Source organism: Panthera tigris, chromosome X (genome assembly GCF_018350195.1).
Source record: "Panthera tigris isolate Pti1 chromosome X, P.tigris_Pti1_mat1.1, whole genome shotgun sequence".
Classification (NCBI taxonomy): domain Eukaryota; kingdom Metazoa; phylum Chordata; class Mammalia; order Carnivora; family Felidae; genus Panthera; species Panthera tigris.
In genome coordinates, this window is record NC_056677.1 from 40,310,408 (window position 1) to 40,325,839 (window position 15,432).

At 42.2% G+C, this 15,432-nt stretch overlaps 1 pseudogene; it reads left to right on the forward strand.

Annotated features, from left to right (window-relative positions):
- Nucleotides 1-6,413: 6,413 nt before the first annotated feature.
- LOC102952922 lies at nt 6,414-6,930 on the forward strand (annotated as a pseudogene).
- Nucleotides 6,931-15,432: the final 8,502 nt, after the last annotated feature.

A 15,432-nucleotide genomic window follows, 5' to 3' on the forward strand; every position in this document is an offset into this window, starting at 1 on the left:
CAACAAAGTACCACAACTGGAAATTTATTGTCTCACAATTCTGGAGACCAAAAATCTGAGATCAAGCCGTCGTCAGGGCCCATGCTCCCTCTAAAGGTCCTAGGGAAGGATTTGCTCCAGACTTCTCTCCTAGCTTATGATAGTTCTTTGGCTTGTGGCAGCATGAATCTAAACGAATCTTCACGGTTGTTCTATGTGTGTGTGTGTGTGTGTGTGTGTGTGTTTGGCATGATATTGTGAATATACTAAATGCCACTGAGCTGAACACTTTCGGGGTTTTTTTTTAAGTGTTTGTTTTAGGGGCGAGAGTGAACACGAGACAGGGAGGGGCAGAGAGAGAGGGAGAGAGAGAACTCCAAGCAGACTCTGCGCTGTCAGCACAGAGCCCGAGGCGGGGCCCGAAGTCACGAAAACCGCGAGATCGTGACCTGAGCCAAAACCAAGAGTTGGTCGCTTAAGTGACTGAGCCACCCAGGCGCCCCAGAACTGAACACTTTGCAATAGCGAAGTTTATGTTACGTGAGTAAAATTTAATTTAACAATGACAAAAACACCTTAAATCTTCTGGTAAGGTTGTCTTTTTCAAGCATGGGTATGTTGTTATTCCCCACCACTTCTTTATGAGTTCCCGATAGGACAGGGATTTTTGTATAGATTGTACCTCACTGCCTAGAATACTGTTGGGAACATAATAGATGCTCCATAAACATTTGTTGAATGAATAGATAAATGGGAGGTTTCATACCTTGTCTTAAATTTGTGCATTTCAGAAGTATCTTAAAAATATGTAACCCTTAAAACGAATCTGCTTTTATTTATTTATTTTTTAATGTTTATTTATTTTTGAGAGAGAGAGACAGAGTGTGGCTAGGGGAGGGACAGAGAGAGAGGGAGACCCAGAATCCGAGGCAGGCTCCAGGCTCCGAGCTGTCCGCACGGAGCCCGACGTGGGGCTCGAACCCACGATCCGTGAGATCATGACCTGAGCTGAAGTCAAATGCTTAACTGACTGAGCCACCCAGGTCCCCCTAATCTGCTTTTAAATACAGTCAAACCAGTGTTTTGTCTTCCCACTGCAGAAATCCTCTCATGACCTTAGTAGAGAGGGATGACAAGGTCTAATTCAGGCTCAGAACTGTACACAGAGCTTTTTAATGAAATATAAGAGGAAAGTAGCAGAACTCATCATCCCTAAAATATTTCTCTCAGATGGACTTTCTGACCATCCGCCCACGTTCCTACTCTGTCAGTACTTGCTTTTGGGTTCCCATTTTCCCAACGGCTCTCCTCCCTTTCATGTAACCTCTCTGAATGGTTCCCCCTTTGGCTGAATCCAACCAGAAACCAGAAAGCAAGGGAGCCTGGTCGATGTGGAAGCCAGCCTCCTAAGACACACAGGCAAGGTAGAGAAGGGTGATGAGTGGGTCTGTAGAAGCACGCAGAGATATCCAGCTCAGATACAAGGAGATCAAATTTTCCGAGTAGAGTTGTCAAGAGGTGGAACCCTGGGGCGCCTGGGTGGCTCAGTCGGTTAAGCGTCTGACTTCAGCTCAGGTCACGATCTCGCGGTCCGTGAGTTCGAGCCCCGCGTCGGGCTCTGGGCTGATGGCCCAGAGCCTGGAGCCTGCTTCCGGTTCTGTGTCTCCCTCTCTCTCTGCCCCTCCCCCGTTCATGCTCTGTCTCTCTCTGTCTCAAAAATAAATAAACGTTAAAAAAAAAAATTAAAAAAAAAAAAAGAGGTGGAACCCTATGTTCATTGCTGAATTGTTATCCCTAATGGAGGCAAAGGTCACCTTTGGGCCTTGAATCCCATGTCTACCAGTTGTTGGATGGGGATTGCCCTTGGAGATGGCGCATAACTTTGGTTAAGTAACTTTTTTCATCCAAGGACAATGCCTGGACGGAGACTCAGATGAGAGTTACTGGCTACCAAATCTCTAAGCAGCTGAAAGAATGAGGACCTTAGTTCTAAAGGGGGAGACGTCTGAGAGACACGCCACTGCAGGAGCTGGAGTGAGGGCCAAGGGAATGATGGAAAAGGAAGGCAAGAAGAATTAAAGACTAAAGAACTAGTGATGGGTTCTTTAGATTTTCAGTGATCGATGAGAACTTTCCCTTACAGTAACTGCCTATGAGTGAAAATGGTGTGCCTTCATATCCTCCCCTGGAGTACAGGGTCTCTGTCATGAGTCCGGACAGACAGACAAAAGCCTCACAAAGAAGAAAAGCCTGGGAGAAGACCCTGGAGGAGAAAATGTCTTCTTTTTTAACACTTTTATTTTTAATTTTTAAAATATTTTTATATTTTATTATTGTTGAGAAAGAGAGAGAGAGAATGTGGGGGAGGGGCAGAGAGAGGAAGACAGAGGATCTGAAGTGGGATCCACACTGACAGCAGCGAGCCTGACGCGGGGCTGGATCCCACGAACCGTGAGGCCATGACCTGAGCCGAAGTCGGACGATTAACCAATTGAACCACCCAGGAGCCCCTCTTATTCTTCTTTTAAGTTTATTTATTATTATTATTATTAATAGAGGGAGAGAGAGAGAGAGAGCATGCACGAGCAAGGAAGGGGCAGAAAGAGAGGAAGACAGAGAATCCCAAGTGGGCGCCACGATGTCAGCACAGAACCCAACATGGCATGATCCCATGAACTGTGAGATCATGACCTGAACTGAAATTAAGAGTCGGACGCCCAACCAACTGAGCCATCAGGCACCCCAGGAGAAAAGTTCTTCTAAGGCAAGTTTTGTTTTGTTTTGTTTTGCTGTGTTTTGCTCTCATCACTTCCTATCGTATCATGGTCAAATGTCTTCTTCATCTGACACCAGTCAAGCCCGGTCAAAAGGATGAATTCCTAGTTGGCTAAGGATTTTTATCACACGTGGATATTGAGTTTTTTCAGATTTATTTTGCATCAGTTGATCTTATCAAGACTTTTACTAGAACGTTAATATGGTCCGTTACATCGATAGGTTTTTTTTTTTCATATGTCAAACCTTCCTTGCATTCCTGGAATAAAATATATTTTTTCTATATTACCGGATTTGGTTTGTTAATATATTGTTGTGGATTTCTGCATCCCTTGTTCATGAGGGATACTGGTCTGTACTTTTCATTCTTTCTTTCTTTCTTTTTTTAAAAGATGTTATTTTTGGGGAGCCTGGGTGGCTCAGTCGGTTAAGCGTCTGACTTCGGCTCAGGTCATGATCTCGCGGTCCGTGAGTTCGAGCCCCACGTCGGGCTCTGTGCTGACAGCTCAGAGCCTGGAGCCTGTTTCGGATTCTATGTCTCCCTCTCTCTCTGCCCCTCCCCTATTCATGCTCTGTCTCTCTCTGTCTCAAAAATAAATAAACATTAAAAAAATTTTTTAAAAAAAAGATGTTATTTTTAAGTCATCTCCACACCCCATGTGGGGCTTGAACTTAACAACCCTGAGATCAAAAGTCTCACGCTCTACTGACTGGGCCAGCCAGACACCCTTATACTTTTCTTTATTTATAACCAATTCAGTTGCCTGGGTTACAGTGCTCACATCTTACATTTCTTTCTGGGAGGTCCCGACATCCTACATGTCCCTTGCCCAGTTCCAAAACTGTTAGACCAATACAACGTACCTATCTCTAGATTTACATGACAATTAGCCTCTTGATAAGGGAAGGCTAATTTAGTGCTTCACTCAAAATGAATTTTCTCAGAACCAATACATAAAAAGTAGAAACCATGGGGGCGCCTGGGTGGCTCAGTCGATTGAGCGTCCGGCTTCAGCTCGGGTCGCGATCTCACAGTTCGTGAGTTCGAGTCCCGCACTGGGCTCTGTGCCGACAGCTCAAAACCTGGAGCCTGCTTCGGATTCTGTGTCTCCCTCTCTCTCTGCCCCTCCCCTGCTCACTCTCTGTCTGTCTCTCTCTCTCTCAAAATAAAAATAAACGTCAAAAAAAAAATAAAACAAAAAAAAATCTATCTGACGTACACTCTCTTTTCTCCCTAACGTATGTGTATAATCAGTAAATGAAGCATTTATAAGGAACATACAAACAATGCTTACTCATGACCCTGACAACGTCTGGTCCAACTATCAACCTCAGTGCTACACAGGCAACGATTTCATTCCTTTTCTTCTCCTTGGCGTCAGTCTCTGTATTTCTCAGACCATCTTGGTGACCTGGTCCTGTCTTGGTCAGACTACAGTGAGTTTCCTTGTCTTCCTGAAAGACACCGTGGCCCGGTGCTTAAAAGCACGTGCTCTGGAGCCCAAGTGCCTGAGTCTGAAGCCTGGCTCTGCCACTTCCAAGCTGTGTGGTCTTAGGCAACTTAATGAAAGTGTCTGTGCCTCAGCTTTCCCATCTTATGGAGTTGCCATGTAGAAGAATAAGAAGTATACCTGCTTCTTTTTCTTCTCATTTTTTTTAATGTTTATTTATTGTTGAGAGAGAGAGACAGAGACAGAGACAGAGCATGAGTGGGGGAGAGGGAGGAAAAGAGAAAGACACAGAATCTGAGGCAGGCTCCAGGCTCTGAGCTGTCAGCACAGAGCCCACGTGGGGCTCGAACTCACCAGCCATGAGCTCATGACTTGAGCCGAAGTCGGACACTCAACTGACTGAGCCACCCAGGCGCCCTATCAGTATTTATGTATTTATCTAAATAAATCAGTGCCTATTTGTATATAGATACAGAGTAAGCATCATGTAAGTGTTAGCTATTATTGTCATTATTTCAAAGTGACTGAGATCCTCTTGAATGCGGTGTCGATGGCCTTTGCCAGCTTCCCCATTTGTCTATGATGCTCACTGACATTCTCCAGTCTTGGTTTCTCTCCAGAGTCAACCTCTCTTCTGCCTTCCCAGTCCCCTGCCAAAAACAAAACTGTTGGGACAGGCAGTATCATCATTCAGTCTTTTGGGGTTTTTTTTTTTTTTTTTTTTTGGTTTTCATTTGTTTACGTGTTTATTTTGAGAGACGGAGAGTATGCACGTGCACGTAGTGGGGGGAGGGGCAGAGAGAGAGGGAGAGAGAGAATTCCAAGCAGACTCCATACTGCCAGCACAGAGCCCGACGTGGGGCTCAATCTCACAAACTGTGAGATCGTGACCTGAGCGGAAATCAAGAGACAGACACTTAAGCAACTAAGCCACCCAGGTACCCCATCATTCACAGGCAAATTGCCCCGTGTCAGTTCTGGGGAGAGACCCGCCGGCCGTGGGGGACCAACGCCCACGAGTGAAGCTAATTCTGCTGTCTTTTATCTATGTAAGTTACACGCTGTTCCATCCAGTGTTCGACTAAATTGTATTTCCCTTGGCGACTCCAATCCCAAGATGCAGTGGGCAGAAGTGTTTGGAATCCTCCCCTGGGACTGGCAACTGGTGCACGGGGTTCTCCTCCGCAAAAGCAAAGCAAAACAAAGCCAAAAAATCCCACTCAGGAAGTTCATTTGCAAGAATGACAGGTAGACCTGGGAGGCGCTGGCGTCACGAACTCCTGGCTTTAGTTCCAGCCCAACAGAAGCTAAGTCACCCCGACCGGGTCACCGACTCTCCTTGAGGTTTCTCTCTGGCGTGAGAACACCAAAAAAAAAAAAAAAAAAAAAAAAAAAAAAAAAAAAAGCAAGGATAGGAATGCATGTCTCAGGGCCTGAATAAATGTTAACTCACAGCACAAGCAAAGATTCACGCACCTTTGGCGATGAGGATTTTCTGGAGAGTTGTTGAGAGTTTCCTGGCTGCTACCTTGAGTCCAGCCAGAGTCATTGTGGGATTGACACTCACAACTGGGGAGTTGTGGGAGTTGTGGGAGAAGGGGGATTTTGTTATATTTTCTTGGTGGGTCACTCAGGGGTGATGAATTAAGACTTATGGAGTGAGCATACATCTATCCTACACTACTGTGCCGGGTACCGTGACAAGTATAAAACAGACAATGGGCTACTGGGCAGAAGACAATGCTCTTGGCATAGAGAGAGGTTACCAGTATCGCAGAGGGGCCGGACCCTGTCTAAGCTTAACAATGCAACATGAGCGGGAGGGTAATAAACGCACTTCAGGGACTTGAGAGGAACAAGAGAGAATTTCCAACTGAAATTGGAGAAGGCTTCACAGAGGAAGTGGCAGTTTTGAGCAGGCAGAGACGGAAATGAGGGTAAGAGGAGGGAAGGACGCTGTAGGCAAAGGAAATAAAAGTCCAGAGATGGAAAAAGAATGAAGGGCAGGGTAGGAAACACGGAATTGGTATCCAGGGAAATGGGGGGGGAGACAGGGTGGAAAGATGGCCTAACTTGGATTTTGGTCTTCAGACATTGGCCACAACTGAAGGATTAAGAGAGAGGGCAGGTCAGGCTGAGCGATGCACTTTAAAAAGTTAACTAGCTGAGGCCCTCTCCGCTGCCCGTGTCGCCCTCGCCGGCCCCACCATGCCGTCTCTAGATTTTGTGGACCGTGTGCGGTAAATGCGTAAGCACCTGCTATATTATCAAGTCCTAAATTTTGGAATGATCGTCTCCTCGGCGCTAATGACCTGGAAGGGGTTGACGGTCATCTGGAAGGGGTTAACAGCGTGGAACCTGCATTTCACAGAGGAGATACTCTCTTTTTAACCAATCGAGTTGAAGATCCCACCCGAGAGGGAGAAATTATCGTTTTCAAGGATAGAAGGAAGAGAGATTCGTATAGTTCACCAAGTCTTGAAGATTCATGAAAAGCAAAATAGACCCGTCAAGTTTTTGACCAAAGGAGATGATAATGCGGTCAGTGACCGAGGCCTCTATTTAACATGGACAACACTGGCTGGAGAAAAGAGATGTCGTCGGGGGAGCAAGGGGATTTGTCCCTTGTATTGGGATTGTAACGATCCTCATGAGTAACTAGCCTCAGTTTAAGTATGCAGTACTCTTTTTGCTGGGTTTGTCTGTGCTGGTCCATCGTGAGTAAGAAGTCTGCCTTGCTGTTCCTGGAAGGTGCGGTACTTTTCATTACTGAATGTTTGGAGTAGGGTATTGGCCTCTGATTGGTGGAGTGGCGAATACACAGGTTGGCACTTCTTGCTAGCAATGGTTTGCATTAGTTTCTGTTTCCACACCAGGGTGTGGGTGGGTGGGTGCATGGGCGGCATGGTGGGCACTCGAGGGGACTCTCGATCACGGGATTTCATATGTTGCCATTGTCACACTTCCACATTTTTGTACGTTGGTGAATTTTTTATATTAGGAGGTTGAGCCGAAACATAGTTAACCAGCTGACATGCAGACCAATGGAATATAATAACGAATCCAGAAATAAACTTTCACATTTATGGTCAGTTGATTATCGACAAGGGTGCCAAGACAAGCCAAGGGGAAAGGAAGGTATTCCCAGCAAATGGTGCTGGGAAAATTGGATATCCATATGCAAAAGGATGAAGAAAACATAGGAGGAAAGCTTCATGACATTGATTTGGGGATACGACATAAAAAGCATAGGCAACAAAAGAAAAATTAATTAGACTACATCAAATTTTTAAAAGGTTTTTGTGCACCAAGGGACACTATTAACAGAGTAAAAGGGCAACCCACAGAATGGAAGGAAACCTTTGCGGATCATATACGTGATACAAAATAATATCTAGAATGTATAAAAACTCTGGCAGCTCAATGACCTCAAACACACGTGGGTTCGAGCCCGGCATCGGGCTCTGTGCTGACAGCTCTGTGCTCTCTGGCCCCTCCCCTGCGCTCTCGCTCTCTCTCTCTCTCTCAATAAATAAACTTAAAATTTTTACCAAAAAACAGGTACAGAGTTTCAGTTTAGGAAGATGAAAATTTCTGGAAATGGACGGTGGTGATGGCTGCCTAACAACGTGAATGCCACTGAACAACATACTTAAAAATGGTTAAAATGGTAAATTTTATGTTATGTGTATTTGAACACCATTTTTTTTTAAAAAGTGAAGCCGGCAATAGTGCGGGTGAGGAGAGGAACCTGAGACAAGTGGTTCTGCCGGAAGGAAGTGGCCACGTTCCCGATTTGACACAATGCAGTCTGGACCGCAACCATCTGAATGCAGACAGGAGCCCTCTGGGCCTGATGGATTCAGGCTCAGAAGTTCTATGTTGACAGATTTTTCACTCCCTTTCCCAATGTGAAAACTTTTGGAGGCTGACGTTTGGAGGTAATATTCGTTCACTGCTGTCTGGTGAAGAAATAGTCTGAAGTCAACCCACACAATTACTTGTGCTTCCTGGACTGTATCTACATTTTTTTAAATTAATTTTAATGTTTATTTATTTTTGAGAGAGAGACTGAGCTGAGGAGGGGCAGAGAGAGAGAGAGGGAGACACAGAATCCGAAGCGGGCTCCAGGCTCCGAGCTGTCAGCACAGAGCCCGACGCGGGGCTCGAACTCACAGACCACAAGATCATGACCTGAGCCAAAGTCGGACGCCCGACCGACTGAGCCACCCAGGCATCCCTGACTTCAACAACCTTGACTCAAAGCTCCAAGTGTTATCACTGCAGTAGCAGCAACTTGTTAAACAGTGTCCTTGAGGTGTAATATACATGCTATAAAATGTACCTGTGTTAAGTGTACTTCCTCCTTCCCAGTTTGCCATTTATTTCTTTTTCTTGCCTAATTGCCCTGGCTACGACATCCAATACAATGTGACATGGAAGTGGCAAGAGTGAACATCCTTGTCTTGTTCCCATTTAGGGAGAAAACGTTCAGTCTTTCACCATCGATCTGATGTTAGTTATGGGTTTTTTTCATAGATACCTTTGATCAGGTTGAGGAAGATGCCTTCCGTTCCTAGTGTGTCGAGTGGTTTTATCATGAAAGGGTGTTAGCTGTTGTCAATTTTTATCTATTTCAATGGAGATGATCAGGTGGTTGTTGGCCTTTATTCTGTTAATACGGTGTATTCCATTGGTTGATTATTGGATGTCAAATCACAACCTTACATTTCTGGGCTAAATTCCACTTGGTCATGACATGTAATCCTCTTTACATATTGCTTGGTTTTGTTTGCTAGTATTCTGTTCCATGTTTTCGTGTGTGTCTGTGTTTATAAAGGATATTGAGGGGCGCCTGGGTGGCGCAGTCGGTTAAGCCTCCGACTTCAGCCAGGTCACGATCTCGCGGTCCGTGAGTTCGAGCCCCGCGTCAGGCTCTGGGCCGATGGCTCGGAGCCTGGAGCCTGCTTCCGATTCTGTGTCTCCCTCTCTCTCTGCCCCTCCCCCATTCATGCTCTGTCTCTCTCTGTCCCAAAAATAAATAAAAAACGTTGAAAAAAAAATTAAAAAAATAAAAAATAAAAAATAAAAAAAAAGGATATTGGTTTTTAGTTTTGTTATGATGCCTTTGCTTTTGGTATCAGGGCATAATACGAACCCCATAAAATAAGCTGGGAAGTACACCCTACTTTTCCATTTTTTTTTGGAAGAGTTTGTGAGCTGTTCATTGTGTAAGTGGTAGAATTCGCCAGAGAAGTCATTTGGTCCTGAGTTTTTCCTTGTGAGAAGTTTTGTTTGTTTGTTTTTTTGGGTTTTTTTTTAATGTTTATTTATTTTTGAGAGAGACAGAGCACGAACAGGATAGTGGCAGAGAGAGAGGGAGACACGGAATCGGAAGCAGACTCCAGGCTCTGAGCTGTCAGCACAGAGCCTGACACGGGGCTCGAACCCACGAATGGTGAGATCATGACCTGAACCGAAGACGGACGCTTAAACGACTGAGCCACCCAGTTGCCCCATAAGAAGGTTTTTATATTCCTGTTACTAATTCAACCTCCTGGCTCTTTATAGCTCCATTTACATTTTCTATTTCTTCTCAAGAAAGTTTCAGAAGTTTGTGTCTAAGAATTTATCCATTTCATAGCTGTTCAGTAAGTTGTTGGCATATAATTGTTCATAGTATTCCTTTAAAAATATCTCTTTCTGTAAGATCAGTAGTAAAGTTCTCTCTTTCATTCCTGATTTAATAATTTGAGTTGTTTTTAAATTTTTTTTTGCTCTCTTAACTGATTTAAGTGATTGCTACACCCCACATAGGGCTCAAACTCAGGACCCCGAGATCAAGAGTCGCATGCCTTCCCAACTGAGCCAGTCAGGCACCCCAATTTGAGTTTTCTTTCTTCTTTTCTATCTAAAGTTTTGCCAATTTATTGATCATTTCAATAAGGTGACTCTTGGTTTTGTTGATTTTCAATGATGTTTTTCTGATCTCTATTTTATTTATTCCTCTATTAATGTTTATTATTTCCTTCCGCTTGCTTTGGGTTTCATGTGCTCCTTTTTTTCTAGTTTCTTTTTTTTAAATGTTTATTTATTTATTTTTAAGAGAGAGAGAGAGCAAGCGGAGGAAGGACAGAGAGAGAGAGGGAGACAGAGAATCCCAAGCGGGCTCCGTGCCATCAGTGCGGAGTCTGACACGGGGCTCGATCTCACAAACCGTCGGATCCTGACATGAGCCAAAATCAAGAGTCGAACGCTTCTGAGCCACCCAGAAGCCCCTTTTTTCTAGTTTCTTTTTTTTTTCTTTTTTCTTTTTTGTTAAACATTTATTTATTTTTGAGAAGAGATAGAGCACGGGTCGGGGAGGGGCAGAGAGAGGGAGACACAGAATCCGAAGCAGGCCCCAGGCTCTGAGTTGTCAGCGCAGAGCCCGACGCGGGGCTCGAACTCACAGACCGTGAGATCATGACCTGAGCCGAAGTCAGATGCTTAACCGACTGAGCCACCTGGGCGCCCCTCTTTTTTTTTAGTTTCTTAAAGTGACATTTCTCTGGAGATTTCTTCTCTGGCTCATGTGTTATTTAGAAATGTGTAGTTTAATATTCAAATGTTTTTGGATTTTCCAGCCTTCTCTGTTATTGGTTTCTAGTTTAATTCCACTATAATCAAAGAACGTACTTTGCATGATTCCTATCCTTTCAAATATAAATACGTTAAAGCGGGTCAGTAGCCCCATATGTAGCCTATCTCAGTGAATGCTCCATGTGAACTTGAGAAGAATGTGTATCCTGCTGTTGTTGGATAAATGTCAGTTAGAGTCAGTTGATTGATGACACCATTCATTTCTACCATATCCTTACTGATTTTATGATGACCAGACTCGTCAAGTATCCATAGAGGAGTGTTATGGTCTTCAACTATAATAGTGTATTTCTCTACTCCTCACCGTTCTCTCACTCTTTGCCTCAGGTGTTTTGATGCTATGTTGTTTGGTGCACACACATTAAAGATTCTTATTTCCTCTCCTTGTTCTGAAGTCCACTGTGTATGAAATTTACATAGCTACCCCAGCTTTCTTTAAATTACTGTTAGCATGGGATATATTTATTCATTCCTTTATTTTTTAGAAATATTTTTCTTGTGGCAAAATACACATGACATGTGACATTTTAACCATTTAAAAAAGTGTACAAGGAGGCCCCTGGGTGGCTCAGTTGGTTGAGCGTCCGACTCTTGATTTTGGCTCAGGTCAGGATCTCACGGTTCACTGAGTTCGAGCCCCGGGTCAGGCTGTACGCTGAGCATAGAGCCTGCTTGGGCTTCTCTCTCCCGCTCCCTCTGCCCCTTTCTCCCACTCATATTCTCTCTCTCTAACATAAAAATTTAAAAAAAGTACAAGTGGGGCGCTGGGTGGCTCAGTCGGTTGAGCGTCCGACTTCGGCTCAGGTCATGATCTCACGGTCCGTGAGTTCGAGCCCCGCGTCAGGCTCTGTGCTGACAGCTCAGAGCCCGGAGCCTGTTTCGGATTCTGCATCTCCCTCTCTCTCTGCCCCTCCCCTGTTCATGCTCTGTCTCTCTCTGTCTCAAAAATAAATAAACGTTAAAAAAAAATACAAGTAAGTAACCTTTAGTATGTTCACAATGTGCAAATATCACTATCTACTTCGAGAACTATTTCATCACTCCAGAAGGAAACTATACACACTAATCAGTCACACTCCGTTCCACCTCTCCCCCAGTTCCTAGCAACCACTAATCTGCTTTCTCTCTCTATGGATTTCCCTATTCTGAATATTTCATGTAAATGGGATCGTATAACATGTGGCATTTTTTTCCTAGCTCTTTTCACCTAGTGTGATGTTTTCAAGGTTCATCTAAGTAATATAATTGATCAGTACTCCATTCCTTTCTACAGTTGAGTAATATACCACTGTAGGGATAGACCACATTTTGTTTTTTCATTCATTAGATGATGGACATAGATAATGGGCATTTGGGTTGTTTCTTCCTTTAGAATGTTGTGAATAGTGCTACAAACATTCACATAGAAGGGTTTTTTTTTTTTTTGGACACCTGTTTTCAATTCTTTGGGGTGTATATAATTGTCTTAGCCTGCTCAAACTGCCATAACAAAATACCACAGGTGAGATGGCTTAAACAAGAGAAATGAACTTTCCGGCAGTCCTGAAGGCTGGGAGTCGGAGGTCAAGGTGCCAGCATAGTCAGTTTCTGGTGAGAGCTTTCTTCCTGGCTTGTCGATGGCCACCTTCTTGCTATATCATCACATGGCCTTTCCTCAGTGCATGCATATGGAAAGAGAGAGAGGGTGAGCTCTCTGGGTATCTCTTCCTATAAGGACACTAATTCTGTCAGACCCACCCTTGTGACCTCATTGATGTTAATTACTTTCTTAGAGGTCTCATCTCCAAATACAGTGACATGGTGGTGAGGGAGGACTTCAACATATTCATTGATGGGGGGAGGTGGGACACAAACATTCAGTTCATAAAAATACTCAAGAGTAGAATTGCTGGGTCGTATGGTAATTTTATGTTTAACCTATTGAGGAACCACCAGACTATTTTTCACCACAGCTATAACATTTTACATTTCACCAACAACATAGGAGTCTGAGTTTCTCCACATCCCCACCAACACTTTATATTTTATGTTTAAAAAAACTATTAGCCGTCCTAGTGGGTGCTAAGTGGTATCTCACGGTGATATTTATTTGCACGTCCCTAATGGCTAATCATGTTGACATCTATTCAATTGCTTATTGGCAATTCATATATCTTCTTTGAGATATACCTGTTCAAGTCCTTTGCCCATTTTTAATTGACTTTTCTTTTTTTGTAAAGTTTTTTTGTAAGAGTTTTTTATATATTTATTATTATATATTGATAATAAAAGAATAAATATATATTTAATAATTTATAATGATAGTTTATTATTTATTACAATAATTTATTATACTAAGAATTTATTGTTTAATAATAAAACATATAAATATATACATATTTATATATATTATGGATAGGAGAACTTTATTAGGCATATGATTTGAAATATTTTCTCCCATTCTGTGAGTTGTCTTTTCACTTTCTTAATTGTGCCTTTTGATGCATGAAAGTTTTAAATTTTGGTGAAGTCCAATTTATTTTTTTTATTTTGTTGCTGTGCTTTGGTGTCATACCTAAGAAGCCATTGCCAAATTGTCGTGAGGATTTACCCCTAAGTTTACTTCTAAGAGTTTTATGATTTTAGCTCTAATATTTAGGGTTGTTATCCATTTTGAGTTAGTTTTGTATATTGTGTGAGGTAGACATACAGTTTCATTCTTTTGCATGTGAATATCCAGTTGTCCGAGCACTATTGTTGAAAAGCCTATTCTTTCCCCCATTGAATGGTCTTGACGCACTTGTCAAAAATCAATTGGCCATTGATGTCCATATATTGGAGTCTCAATTTTATTCCGTTGATCTGTATGTCTATCCTTAGCCACATTGTTTTCTTAATTTTTTTTTAAGTTTATTTATTTATGAGAGAGAAAGATAGCATGACTGGGAGAGGGGCAGAGAGAGAGGGAGACACAGGATCGGAAGCAGGCTCCAGGCTCTGAGCTGTCAGCACAGAGCCCAATGCAGGGCTCGAACTCACGAACCGTGAGACCATGACCTGAGCCGAAGTCGGATGCTTAACTGAGCCACCCAGGTTCCCCTATCCACATTGTTTTTATTACTATGGCAGGTTTTGTTATCAGGAAATGTTAATCCTCCTATTTTGTTCCTCTTTTTTAAGACTTGGCTACTCATGGTCCCTTGAATTCTGTAAGAATTCCTTAAGAATTTTAAGATCAGCTTTCTTATTTCTGCAAAATTAGAAAGGCCATTGGGATTTTGATAGGGATTGTATTATATCTATAAATTTGACTACTGGCTCTTAACAATATTAAGTCTTTCAAGCCATGGACATGAGATAGTTTTCCTTTTAGGTCTTTGATTTCTTTCAATGTTTTGTTGTTTTCAATGTATAAGATTTCACCTTTTTGATTAAATTGATTCCTAAGTATTTTATTCTTTTGATGCTACTGTAAATGGAATCCTTTAACTTCCTTTTTGGATTTTTCATTGCTAGTATAAAAACTACAACTGATTTTTGCATGTTGATAATGTGTTCTGCAACTTTGCTGATTTTGTGTATTAGCTCTAATAGCTTCTTTTGCATGGGGATTCTTTAGGATTTTCTCTATTATAGGAAGATGTCATCTGTGATTAGAGATAACTATACTCTTTCCTTTCCAATTCAGATGCCTTTATTTCTTTTTCTTACCTAATTGCTTGGGCTAGAATTGCCAGGACAATGTTGAATTTCAGTGACAAAAACAGACATCCTTGTCTGGTTCCTGATCTTAGATGGAGAGTTTCACCATTTAGTTTGATGTTTTTTATTATGTTAAGGAAATTTTTTTCTATTCCTGGTTTACTGATTTTTTTTTTTATCATAAAAGGGTGTTAGGTAATGTCAAATGCTTTTCACTTTTCTGAATCCGTTGAGATTATTGTGCGGTTTTTCCTTCATTCTATTAAGGTGTTATATTACATGGATTGATTTTCGTATCTTGAATCATCCTTACATCCCCGAGATAAATCCCATTTAGTTATGGTGTGCAACCCTTTTAATATGTTGCTGGATTTGGTTTGCAAGTATTTTGTTGAGAACTTTTTTAAGATTTTAAAATTTTATTTATTTATTTTGAGAGAGAGAAAGAGAGAGAAAGAAAGGGAGAGTGAGAGAGGGCCCCAAGCAAGCTCTGCACTGTCAGCATGGAGCCTGATGTGGGGCTTGAACTCACGATCCGTGAGATCATGACCTGAGCCCAAATTGAGAGTCAGATGCGTCACCAATTTAGCTACCCAGGCACCCTGATTTTGTTGAGAATTTTAAATCTATATCCCTAAAGGGTAATGGGTTGTAATTTTTTTTTTTTCTTAGAGTTTCTTTGCCTGGGTTGGGTATCAGAGTGTTACTTCCTCTTTTGTCTTTGGAATAGTTGGAGAAGGATTAGTATTAATTCTTTAAATGTTTGGTAGCCTCATCAATGATGCCATCTTGTCTTCAAATTTTCTTTGATGGAAGTTTTTTGATTACTGATTCAATCACCTTACTTGTTATACATCTGTTTAGATTTTTTTTCATTTCTTCTTGAAACAGTTTTGTTAATTTG